The sequence below is a fragment of the Anser anser genome (assembly GCF_964211835.1).
Source record: "Anser anser genome assembly, chromosome: 5".
NCBI lineage: Eukaryota > Metazoa > Chordata > Aves > Anseriformes > Anatidae > Anser > Anser anser.
The window spans coordinates 43,608,636-43,622,331 of NC_139725.1; the positions used below are offsets into that span (position 1 = coordinate 43,608,636).

A 13,696-nucleotide genomic window follows, 5' to 3' on the forward strand; every position below is an offset into this window, starting at 1 on the left:
CAAAAAAACAAAATCCTAGAAAGACTGTATTTAAAGATGCATAAATGTGAGATCTCATAGAATTTTAAATAATTTACAGTTGTTACACTGTTAGGAAATTTTATTTTTATACTACTACTTATAAACATAAAAACATGTTTCTGTTTCACCAGTGTGACTCAAGAAATTAGTGTTATGTTGTTGTGAGCCCAGGAACTGAGGGTTTCTCAAAATTCTTACTATGCACAAGGAATCAACAAGACCCAACAACATAACTGTGTCACAGGAAAAACAAAGCTAAATGAAAACTGCAAGTGCAAAGCTTCTGGCAGGAGCTTTGCACAGCAGAGGGAGCAGTTGCCCTGAGTCACTTTTTTTCTTTTCATCATACTTTCTTTTCCCCCTCTTCTGTTGAGGAGGGGGAGTGAGACAGCAGTTGTGCTGGAGTTTAGCTGCCCAGCAGGGTAAAACCACCACAGGAACAGTGAGAGCTGTGGGAAGGAACACTATAATTTGCTGTAAAAACAGTATCTTCATTGAGTCCATGGTTTATGATAACACTTAGGGTTATGGTTTTTAGTTCCTAAGATTGTTTGTAGAAAGTGTTTTGAAAGATTCTCTTGAGAATAAGACATGAGAGTTAAAAGGTGAACAAAACATGTATGACTTAAAAATGAGTAAAGAATCCTTGCTCAGAATGGGACCCAATAAGAGCTACTCAGTCATCTGTGAAAGAAGTAACTACTTGATTTACGATTAAAAGCAATGCCTAGATTATTTTCAATGAACAAGACCACTTAATCTGCAATAAATTGCCAGACTCCAGAACAGCAACATATAAGAACCAAATTTATCATAACCACATCATATGAAAGCAACCTCCACTTTTTAGAGACCAAGGAATTGATAGATGTTGCCTGCAGCATCAACTTCCTCTAAAGAGCCACTTTTCAAGACAGAGGGCATCAGTGTCCTCAACAAAGTGAGTGAGAATGCCTCCAAGTATGGCTGCTACCTGTATCTGCCCTGCAGCTGGCCACACACTCACAGTGGGTATCCTGGCAGATACAGCAAGGGTACTGACTACCAAGAAGTAAAACAGGACTCCATACACTCAGCTCTTGGACAGGCAACAACCACCTATTTGAACAAAAGTACAAATTGGCCATCACTGTAACCCAAGTGACCAGAAACTCCACATACAACTGGCGAGGCTCTGGCCCTTTGTAACAGCTGGTCTCAGTCCAAGAATAAGCTAGGCATCCATATGGATGGCTGTGAATTGGCCAGTATCCATCCATAAACACAGAAAACTGCTGCAGTTCAACCCACAAGTGTTCTTGGAATCTGCTCGCTACGGCTTTAGAAGAGGTCAAATAGAAGGTGCTCAAAAAAATATTTATGCTGTGATCGCCCTGGTTGCTTTACTTGGGCAGCTAACTCTGTGTTGTGACAGACAGCTGGGACATACATATAGTGAGAGGCTGATCTGTATCCACGTTTAAGCACTTGTGTTTCATGCAAGCACATGAACTGTACAAGAGGAATTTAGGGGACATAGCAGCTGCATTCTGAGGAGAGATTTCTCTCTTTTATTTGGAGACATGCAGGCTGTGGGGGATATAAGTGAGAATTATAAAATCTTGAAGGTGGTGGAGAAAGAGCAGAACTGTTACTCACCAAACTTTGTAATATTAGAAATAGGGGCACTCTCTCAAACTATGTGCAAGATAGCTAAAGCAGACAAAGTAAATAACTTTTCTTTATGAACAGAGCAAGTAATGAATTTGTGGAATGTGCTGTCACACAAGATTGAGCAGAACAATAATAGCAGCAGCCTTGACGAAAAGAGCAGACTGTACAAAGAGGATTAATTTATGGGCAACAGCTTCATAACAGGTATGGAAATAGGCACATGTGTACCTCATTATTACCCTAAATCCAATGACTGTGGATGCCAGGGAAGAATGAGGGGAATGCACAACAGGAAGTGTTCAGGATCATGTCCTACCCCTAAATAGGATCGCTTGCTGTTACTGCCAGAGGTATATATACTAACCTAGATGTGCCATAGGTTTGGCACAGTAAGGCACTTGTAACACTTTTATGCTTGAAGCCATGGCTGGGGAAAAGTCATCAACACCACAGGCCTAAGAGCCCTGCCACCCTGTAGGAAAAGCAGTTAGTATAGCAACCAAAATTACAGCGACCTGTGATTGCTGTCATACCACATAACATACTTGAAAATATGTGTAGAAGTTAAAAAGTGATAGCACAAATTTTGGAGTTCTGTTGCCCATTAGAGCACAGAAGCTAAATTCAGAATGGTTTCTGTTATATCCCTCTAGCTGCAACTACTGCATTTTTAGGAAACAAAAATTCCTATGTTTTGTTTTCCTCTATATGCAGTTCCTGTCCATAACACTCCCTGCTGCAGAGGAACTATTTTTTTGTGCCTGTTGTAGTAGGGACTTCTCCACAAAACTTGCATCCAAATAAGCTTGCCTTATAACTTCATAAAAGAGGCATCTAACAATGACCTAGCAATGAAAAGCCCGTCCCTTTCTCACTGTATGAGAACATAGATTTTTAAGAGAAAAATCTGTCATTTGCCAGCATTCAGACACATGCTGACTTCCTCTGAGCACAACAAAGTTCACCTGCTTCCTTCCTTCTCCATTCAGATCCCACAGCTGTGACAGACATGTTACTAAAACACACAGCACGTGTGCCACACATCCTTTTACCTTCCTCTCTCCATTTCTGCAGCCCTGAAGAACTGAAAGGAAACAAAGCTGGGTAGCAGCCATCTGGATGTATCCAAGGCCCCACCAAAGGCTCATGAGACCTGACAGACTTGACAAAGTTACTGCTCCTCCTAGGTATTAAATGCCTCTTTTCCCAGAATTCTTCACAGCTACATGTGCATTTATACGCTGTGCAACCCCAAAGCCTTCTGGAGCACAGGATTTGCTGTATTACTTTAACTACAGGGCCAACTGTAATGGCCGCTGCTCTACACATAGAAGAAAACTTGACACAGCAAACTTAACCAACTTCGTACTGTAATGGATGGGCAGGGGGGTTTCTGAATAAGCTTGTGATTCCCTGGGAAGAAAGATAAGAGAGAGAGAGACTCCATCTTATCACAGTGGAGCCCACTCATTTCTCAAGTCTAAGGAAAATGTCTGTTTCCATTCTTTCTGAAGGCAGCCAGGCCAGTGAGAACACACATTTTTTCTTACCGAGATCTAGAAAATATGTCCATACATTAGCTCATTTCTTGGTGTTCCAAATTTAACCTGAAATCATAGTGTTGTATAACACAAGAAGCCAAGCACTGCCCAGAGAAATAGAAATTTTGTCCAGCTCGTGCTTCAATGGGAACTGGACAGCTGGAATTTGTCTGTTAAGTATTTGGTAGCAGGATTAGTTACATTGGTCTGATAGCCTAGAAACTGAGTCCTTGGAAATTAAAACAGGAAAGAACCTATTAAAACTACCCAGTTCCTCCACCTGGCATGATGTGGGCATAACCCACTCTCTACCATTAGGCAGAACCCACTTGACAAGGTTGCTGAGCTAGCAGAGAACAGGGCCGGGTGACAAAAGTCCTGTCCTACACTAGAATCCTTCCCAGTGTAAGATTCTGGAGCAGTGTCAACTATTCTAACACCAAGAGCAATAAATGAGAAAGTTAGGTTCTCAGCAGCAGAAAACAGTTGATCTTTGCCAAGATCAGTTTCTTTTCAAATAATTTTTCCTCACAACTGAGCTATTCATAAAATGACCTTCTTCTAACCCAAAGTAAAATCATACAACCATATGATCCTGAAGTCATTCTGGCTGTGGGAAATGGATAGCTATGTAAAAATATTCCAAAGAAGAAACAAACTGTGAAATGGAAAATAAAAACAGGATGTCATTAGAACACGTTGAGAATAGCCAGGCCTTGGCATCAGACATCAAACTCACTCCTTGGCATTAATCATCAAACTTCTGTCTAAACTGATGTATAAATTTCAAGTTTTATAAATTCTAGGTGAATCATATGTCAATTATTAGGAATAGCTTTATTTTTAATTTTCCTGAGGAGGAAAAAAAATTATGCACATTTTTATTACTAAACCACTAGATGTCACTCTTCCCATTTTTTCTCATGTCTACACCATCTGTAACATTTCTATTCCCAAAAAACTGCTAAATAATCACAGTAGTGATTACAAATGATCAAATATGGCACAAAGCCTACACAAACACAGCCTCTTTGTATGCCTGAAGAAAAAAAAATCTACTGGTCAAATACCCACGGGTCAAGGTGTTTTGAAGCTGAGGCTTAGATTCAGCACCACCTCCAGCTGGAGAGGGTGAAAAGTATAATGTCCATAGTTATAGGCACAGACTTATTAACCGTTCAACGAATTTTGAGTTCCAATGCTAACAAAATTAACAACCTGGGCAGAAAGCAACACCTCTTGAGCCTTTGCAGGCTCAATGCTCATACCCCCAGTACATAGGTATTAGGCCCTCCAGTGTATTACTTATACAATATTCCCTCAGTAAACTTATATTTTTAGCCCACAGCCAGAAAGTGGCTTCCCTCTAATACAGCTCAATGTGACAACATTGAGGAACCAGTGCTCTTTGCACTACACCTTAACTCCCATGTAAACCCCGTCCTACCTCAGAAATCTGCAGTAACAAATTCTCTCCTCTGCAGGAATATAGATGTCACTGGGTAGCATAAAGCACATTCAACAGGGTACCTACAAAAGATACAGTACATTAGTTAATGTATAAGTATCATTGCCAAGAGAGTAGCAATTTTCAGCAAACCAGGGTAATAATGAAAAACTGCACTGTCCATTTATTTAAGGATAGGACTGGGTTTGTTGTAGTTTGACTGGGATTCGCTTCAAACTACTTCTTTCATGTTGTTTTCAGGTCCTCCTTTGGCATCCTAATGTGCCAGCTTTCCTCTGAGGAAGGAGATATATACTGCAAAGAAGGAATAAAGAAAAACTGATCCATTGGTAAAATACAAGCAGAGCTATGTTCTGGATGGCTTTCATATTGGGAAGTGCATTTTCTTTTCCTAAGGGCCTATATGTTATATTTCTGGGAACTAAACTGGAGGAAGTTTAGTTCACTCCGAACTCAAGTGAAGTGCAAACTAAGACAGCAGGGCAGTCCTTCTGGTCCTTTTCTTATGCCATGACTCAAGAGTTTGCAGAGGTTCTGTTTGAAGAAGGAAATGCTGCGACTCCTACAACACTTCTCAAAGAGTTTTGAACTCTTCGAATGGGGATCTTCAGGAACACACTGCAAGCAGTATCCACTCACATTCCAGTTTCCTCACATTTCCTGTGCTTGTCAAGACGGGAGTGAATGTTGACTTACTCTAGAGTGAATGTCTAATACATCATGCAAGTAAGTGCTTCCAGTCTGCAGAGAGCACCAAAAAATAACACCATCGTCACATTCTTGTCAGTAAGTTTGGCATAACAAGGCTGTGAATACATTAGTAACAGTGTGTAGAAAAAAAAAAAAAGAAGAAAAAAAAAAAAGCCCATCAGGAGCCAGGAGATTAACACTGACAAGAAGAATGTACCATTTATTAATAGAAGTAAACCTAGCTTTTGAATGAAACATTTTACTAATATTCTTCTAATAAACTCCTCAATGTAGAACAATTCCTTTCAGTTTACGACATAATAGAGCAAATCAATGTATTGCAGCTCTAACTTCAAAAAAGGAAAGACGGAAGTCTGATCCATCAAAATTTGCATTTCCAACAGTAAAAAACAAACTAAGCATTTCCTTAGCATAACTAATACCATTCCAAGTAATAATCTCCAGTCTCCAAGATTCATCTTGTTATAGGAATTAACCCACTTTCCAAAAAATATTGCAGAGAAGTCTTTCCAGAGGGACAGAATTCATTCCCTTACCATTTATGTTGCCTAGAAACAAAAGAAGGCGGGCTTGTGTCCCCATCAAATCTCTGCTCTGCCAAAATCTTCCTGTGTGATCTTGACCAAGTCACTCAAGACAAGTTTACACCTCACAGCAGAGAACGCTGCAAAGTTTGTTCCCAAATCAGGAATGCACGTGGCATGGCACGGCTCTACCAACACGGGCCAGAGCCAGCACTGGTACATTCAGATACCATTGCATGGAGGGGGTTCTGAACCAGTCAGCTGGTTCAGTCCACTGCACAAACTGTTGTAGGTCAGTGATCACACAGCTCAGGTGTCTTTTCATCTTCAGTAAAAGCACGTGCTCAGGTTCTCTAACTCTTTTCTCCATTTGCGGAATGTGAAGAATAGCACTCTCATGTTTTGCAAAGATGCTGCAGGTGTATCGTCAAGAAAACAGGTGAAGCATGGAGACAGCACAGTACCAGAGAGGAGGAGGAGGGAGGAATGCAACACAGATCTCTGAAGCCTCTGGAGCACTTGAAAGTTTCTTTGGTGCAATAACTTTATCCACAGCTTCAAGAAACAAAACATCCATTACTACTGAATCACACAGATAAAACTGGGAACACTAAGGATAAAGCTGTGAACAGCAAACTGCTTAGGAGCAATTTTACTGAGAAAATAATTAGAATTAATCAAAAAATTCTTGAGAAAACATCTCTGTTCTTGCAAAATGCCAGTTTATTGAAATTGGTTGAAGAAAAACAAATTTCTGCTAAGAAAGGTTACTTGGGTTCAGGTAGGATTTTCTGATCAAACCAAAAGGGAGAGATGCCAATTCCAGAATGTCCTGACAATCTGTAGGGTCACAGATAGGAGAGACTGAAGTTCAGATTGCATGCACACTGGGACTTGGCACAGGGAATTGAACCTAAGGTTCCAAATAAGTTCCTGACCTACCACACCTCTGGCTAGCTTGGGAGAAGTGTCTTTTTTGCATATAGTTGAATGCTCACTTTCACCCATAGAAGAAAGCCTCACATTGCAGTCCAAGGTCACTACACCTATTTGGATGTGAGAAATGTATGCTCAAATTTCTATTCCACATGAAGCACTGGTGGGATTTGAACGTTGCTCCTCCAACAAACCAAATACATAGCCTGAGTGTTGGCGCATTTGTTATTCTGGTTCCAGTTAAACCTTTCAGAGGTGTCTGGTTTTGTCTGTTTCAATGCAGAACAGGAAAAAGGGTCTTATGGGAGTAGCCCATTTCCTCCCCACCTCTAGAGAAAATATCAGATAGAAAGGAAAATAAGAATTTTATGATTAAAGAACCTTCTAGTTTTATCTAAAAGCACACTGGAGAAGGTAATGAACTTTAGAATCAGGTACACCTATTTCCAGTTTATGTTACCCAGCTGTTTGGATTTTGGTTTTGATGTGTTTGGTTTTTTGTTTGTTTGTTTGTGTTGGGGTGTTTGTTTGGTTTGTTTTTGTTTGTTTGTTTGTTTTCTAGTGTAACTTCAGACTCTAACTTCGCTATGTCTGTTTAGCACTCCTATAGAAGAAGAAAGCTCTATTAACTATAACTAGAGTTTGCCTCTCTTCAGAAAACAAAGCCTTTTTCCTTTCCAGCTAGGTAGAATACTTAATACCTGTTAACTATTCATATTCCTTTCACAAAAATTTGATGTAAAACCATTTCATTCTATGGTCCTTCTCCGAAGGAAACAGCTGAACTTCAGACAGCATCTATTCTTACCATTCTTGCACTAGGCACCCAGGTATCAAGGTGGTTTTTCTGTTCCCTCTCTGGATGAATTAATCTTCAGATGTCACTTCTGCACACAACTCAAAACTCTAGCTTTTGGTCTCACACCCTGCCTCTAAGCTGGGGTGGCACAGAAGCAAGATGTTTGTCCCAACCCTGAAATGCCACAGCCATGCCCTGTCTAAGTCCCTCTCATCAACAGGGTTATTATTAAGAACAAATGAGAAACTCCAAATAAAACAAATCCATTGTAAAGTTCTGATCACCATGTATAGTCTTTGCCTCCTTCCAGCGAGTCCTATCCTTTCAGCCTTCTTGCGTCCTGCTGTCTAGATCTCTACATGCAGGAAGATGTGTGGCTGGTGTATTATTCACCGTGTGACAGATGGGATGAGGGGTGCCATGTGACAATGTGCTGGGTTATGTGACATGGCAAGGTCAGTCAGTTGTGTTATAGCTCAACAGGCCAATGATAAAGGAAGATAAATGCACAAGTTTCACAAGTATTTGCTGACATTTCAGTAGTTGATTGGATTCATGCCTCTTTCCTCTTAGATCTGACCTACATACGGAAAGTAATCAGTATAACTGCACCTGAACAGGAAAACATGTGCAGTCACTGTACTGGCCACTGATGAAGTCATTCTTAGCTGCCCACAAAACAAGGGCTGTTCTGGCACTGTTATGCCAGTCAATCGCCCAGACAGACTAAAGGTTACATCGGCTTTGCAATCAAACAACAGAACCTTTGCTGTTATCTTTAGAGATATTCCTGAATAGACCTGCAGCAAAAACAGAATTAGGGGCAAAGGTAGAATTCCTGCTATGAGCAAAGATCTACTGCAACATAAGCGTAATGCTTGGCAGTACACTGACCTCATAAGAGTTTCCTGCACAGCAGACAATTTCATTGCACTAGATAAAGACAATTTGTATAATCAGGCTCAAGGCAGTACAGTTGTGAGCTGGAGAAAACTAAACACAGATAAAGGAAACAACACACAAACAAAAACCACCACTTAAAACATGACTTTCAAATCTCTAACTGAAAGTAGCTTCAAAAAAAATCAAACAAAAGAGGTAGTTTGCATAATCTGTAAAAACAATATTAGTAAGAAAATTTCCATTAAGCCACTCTGCTCTGATGTTCCAGCCTGATATACACCATTTCTCTCATTTAAGTGCAGTAACTGGAACCCATGAGGCTGTTTGTATGAACAAAGGTCAGAGTTTAGCTTACTTTACCATCAAGAGAGCCCTTCAAATCAGCAAAAACCCTCCCCCTCTTCAGTGAACAATACATTAGGCCATTGATTTTCAGTCAGAGAAGAAAGGGCCATAAAGGCATTTTACCAGGTCATATAGGTCCTTCTCCCTCCTCCCAAAAGCAGGATCAACGCTAACTAAACCATTCCTGACTGAAAACTGACGAACAGTGCTTGAAACTTTTCAGTGATATGAACTCCATATTCTGCTGAGACCACTGGTTCCAGTTTTCCCTTGTCCTTGTGGAAAGTTTTTTTCTAATTTCTAACTCTCTCATTACGTTTTAAACTTACATCCCTTCTTGTTCTGTGTATCATGGCAGTGCAGAACACACCTATTTTCAGTGGCCTTTTCTGTGCCTAAAGACTGCACCCTCTCAGACTTCTCTTCCCGTAAGTTAAACAAAGTCAGCTCCCCCATTTACTCCACATGAAAACCAAGGGTCACATAAATACATTCACAGAAGAGTAAATACAAATAATACCATACCTTACGTAATTATTTTGCTTAGAAAATCTGCAGCTAAGAAGCTGTAGAGGTTTCCTCCCCACCCCTTCATGGAGCACAGTGCTCTGCTAACCTGTCAGGCCCAGGCCACCCCGGACTCCCCCGCACGTCCCTCGCAGCCCTCCAAACCCCAGCTGGCCAAACCTCGCTTCCTGCCCTGCGGCCCCTCACTTCCTCTCACAGCTGCCACCAGAGTCAAGCCTGGAAGAAAACGTGAATCTCCAGGAATGCCCCACGGTTTTCCTGTGGGTGCAGGGGGAGCCGTGGTCCATCGGAGCACAGCTCGCAGGGGAAGAACCCTCACCAAGTACGCTGCAGGCTGTCTGGTGTCATACAGAGGCTCTGGGTGACTCAGGCCAGCGGAGAACATCAGCTCAAACAAACTTACAGGTGCCTCTGAAACAAGCATTCTGAACACGCACACGCAAATAAACAGAATATTAAAAAAAATAAACAGAATATTAAAAAATAACACTGAAGGAAATCGAATGTTTTCTGATAACAGCTTTAGAGCCACTTCAACTCCGGGAAATAGCACAAGAGGCTTTTCACCGAACTCTTGCAGGCATGTAGAAAAGGGAACCCACTCTGAAAGTTTCAAAAAAGGAACTGAGCGGCACAGAGAAGTTCAAATCACAAAGAGGCCAAGACAGCACAACCCCTGTCCATGTTATAAGCAACACAATGTTACATGAAAGGCTCCAGTTCACACTAAGAAACTGTATATGCTAATTAAACCATGGAAACAGTGACCTAAAATTGCCATCAAGAACTAGAAATCTCTGGTAGGTGTTTTAATTGCTGTTATGCAAGTTCACAGAGACACTGCTTAAATAACAGTCTGATGCTGTTGAAGATTTAAAATAATAAATAGAATTACAGCATAAACAGAAATGATTGGCAGAAATCAAAAGATGAAATATTAATCAAAATGTAGAAGACATTACAAAACAGAAAGCATTATCAGTCACTACTGTCCGTGTTTACAGGAACAAATTTTGGACCCCATGTAACAGAGACAAAAATCCCAATTTGCCTGTAACAGCAGAGGAAAGATACTATTTTTTTTTTTGCTCTCTATGCTACTTGAAGACATTCATCACATATTTTGTACATGGAATGGTCTGGGTTGGAAGGGACCTTAAAGACCATCCAGTTCCAGCCCCCACCTCCCACCAGACCAGGTTGCCCAAAGCCCCATCCAGCCTGGCCTTAAACAGTTCCAGGGATGGGGCATCCACAGCTTCTCAGGGCAATCTGTGCCAGCATCTCACAATCCTCTGAGTAAAGAATTTCTTCCTAACATCCAATCTAAATCTACCCTTTTTTAGTTTAAAGCCATTACTCCTTGTCCTATCACTCCACTCCCTGACAAAGAGTCCCTCCACAGCTTTCTTGTAGGCCCTCTTTAGGTACTGGAAGGCTGCAATGAGGTCTCCCTGGAGCCCTCTCTTCTCCAGGCTGAACAAACCCAACTTCCTCAGCCTGTTTTTGTAGGAGAGGTGCTCCAGCCCCTTGATCATCCTCACAGCCCTCCTCTAGACTCATTCTAACAGGGCAACGTCCTTCTGGTGCTGGGGACCCAGAGCTGAAGGCAGTGTTCCCAGTGGGGTCTCATGAGAGCAGAGTAGAGGGGGGAGAATCACCTCCCCCTTCCAGTCCCTGGTTGTCGCAGCCACAATAATCTGCTGCCAGCAACGAGAGACAGCGTTTATCATCCATTACACAGCCTGTGCCACAGGTAACAACATTCACGGACAAGGAAATGTCAGCTGAGGAGACAAGGCAGCGACATCTCTGTCCTCTGCTATCACCCCACGCACGGTCAGTCCACACTGCAGGGACCAGCTCACTCAGCACAGCTGGGCTCTGTTCTTTCCCAACTAAACAAAGCATAGTGCTATGTTATTACCTTAAAATACTGATCTCCTGCTGTCGCAATGTTATTTAAGTGATGGCCAGAAGGGAGGGACGCTGCCTAATAATTAACTAAGACAAACTGAAACAAAAAATCCCCTGATCAGCCTTATTTTCAGGCTTGCTGATGATTATAAGCTACATTTCTTCTGAGTATGCATTTCAAGGCATTAAAGATACATGGATAGTATTTCACTTCTAATATAACACATCATTTTAATTCTTAAGAATAACTCTTTTAAGATTAATTCTTTAATTCTTAAGAATAATTCTTAATGGGCCACAAATGTTAACTAATCTTAAATATATATATATATATCTGGATGCAAGTCAGGGTCATTAGCATTTCCGTCTGACAGAGGGAAAAGCTGAAGTACAGAAGGCAATGAGAATGACCAACCATGAATAAGTGATGGAGTTCAAAACTGAAGCCAGCATCCTTGCTTCTATGGTAGCTGTGCTTAAATTTCAGCCAGGGGAGGCAACGCAGCTCCAACAGAAGCATTTAAAAGCTTTGCGCTATCCTTTCCCCAGTGCTGTCACTGGATGTACACCTGCCACTCCACCAAAATGCAGGTGCTGCCCCCCAGTATGGCACCGCACTGCTATCTCATGCTGAGCACACTTCTGGTCCTGTGTTTGGAGCGGAGCTAGGGGAGAAAGGGATCCTGGAATGGACATGGTGAACTGGGCGGACGAAACATGTCTGCTCAGGGGCTGTAGTGGCTCCTGCCACAGGCTCTACAGCCTCTTAATATAAGGAGTCAACATCCACCAGTCTCCACTTGCACACAGGAAAAAGGCAAAAACAACTGTAACAACACTAGAAATCTTACTGAAGTGATAAATGAGCACTGCTCAAAGTCCCCACACAATAGAAAATCCTTACTCAGAGAAGATGCGTTAAGTATTATTGAAGTCAATGTAGGTTGCATGAAGCAATACTGGTTGTCTGTTTTGGAAGGCTGAAGGAAGGAAGGATGCAGGGGCATGGATTTAGCTTAATTTTCCTGAGAGAAAAATCACTTTTTGGCAATTTGGGCAATGCTGAGTTCAAAACAGATGCTGCATTCAAGTGTTGTGCCCTCAGAAATAATCTCATGTGAACATCTGCCCACAGAACGTTACAGGAAAAGTGGCATTTCACTCTGAAATCCTCTGGCAGTCTCCACAAAGGTTATACCCAGCTCTCAGGACTTCAGATCCCACAGCAACCATCCCCAGGATGTATTTCCCTCCTTCCCTACCCTGCTGCCAAACAACAGCCCTTTGTGTGGATTGCTAAACGCGAACATTTCAAGATGCCCTTTAGCAGGTTCCTCAACAGCTGACACATTACTGTGTATGTGCTTCTTTTACGTTCAAGTTACAAAACATCTTTATGCTAGAGCTTCCATAAATGCATTAATGACATGTGGGCCATTAATATGACATGGGTGGGGAGGAAACATGGCTAGCAGTCCTGCCCATGCCATGGCTGGGCTCTGCAAGAGGAGGACAGAGTGGTGCTGGCAGCACGTGGGACAAGGAGGGGCTCCCTCATCTCCTGCATTTTGCAGAGACCCCTCTGACCGATGTTTTGCCATGCCGGGGGAGGGCTGAAACAGAGAACCAGGTCGTGAAGTCAAGGCAAAGCACCTGTACATTTGCTTGCGGTGCTCCTCCAGACTGTATAAAGATGAATTTTGGCTCTTCACAGGCAGAAACATCCTACAGGGGCCTCCTTTGAGAGGGACGGGGTTCGCACAGCACGCCCGGAGGTGGGCTGTTGGGTCCCCACCAGGAGAGCCCTTCCCTCACTGCCTCTCCATCCCTCGGCCTGGGCTACCGTAAGCCAGAAGCACCCCAGCTCCCCTCTCCGCCACCCACAGGACCCTACCTGGCGGCCCCACCCCGACTGCCGCGTCCTCCAAGCCCACCTCCATGAGGAGATCCATGAGGAGACGCCTCCCCCTCACCCGCGCGAACCCCCCCCCGCCGCCCGCTGAGGGCCCCGCCGGCTCCATCCCCGCCGCTAACGGCCGGGGCCGCCCCTGCCGGCGACCGTTAAACGGCCGCTGCCCAGCGCCGCCCCCCCGCCGGCGCCGCCCCCAGCGGCTCCATCGCCGCCCGTTATCGCCTGGCCCAGCCGGGCCCGGCCTTATCGCCCCCGGGCAGCGGTGGCAGCAGCAGCAGCAGCGGCGGCAGCAGCATCATCCCGGCCGGCCCCGAGAGCTGCTGCCGGGGGCGGAGCGGGGCTGGGCGGAGCGGGGCCGGTCCCTGCCCGGCCCCGGCGGGGCGCGGCGGCTTTGTTACCCCGCATGCAGCGGCAGCACCGGCCGGGGGGGCGGCCGCT

General features: G+C 43.5%; 1 protein-coding gene across 11 annotated transcripts in view; it reads right to left on the reverse strand.

Annotated features, from left to right (window-relative positions):
- LOC310900087 (uncharacterized protein) overlaps positions 1 to 13,328 on the reverse strand; it is a 129,951-nt gene extending 116,623 nt beyond the window's left edge. For all 11 annotated transcript variants that reach the window (XR_014584817.1, XR_014584818.1, XR_014584819.1 and 8 more), the window contains exons 1-2: positions 9,749 to 13,328; positions 4,663 to 4,745 (exon numbers count right to left, since the gene is read on the reverse strand). The gene's annotated coding sequence lies outside the window, so the exon portion shown is untranslated. The remainder of the gene's footprint in view (positions 1 to 4,662; positions 4,746 to 9,748) is intronic.
- Positions 13,329 to 13,696: the final 368 nt, after the last annotated feature.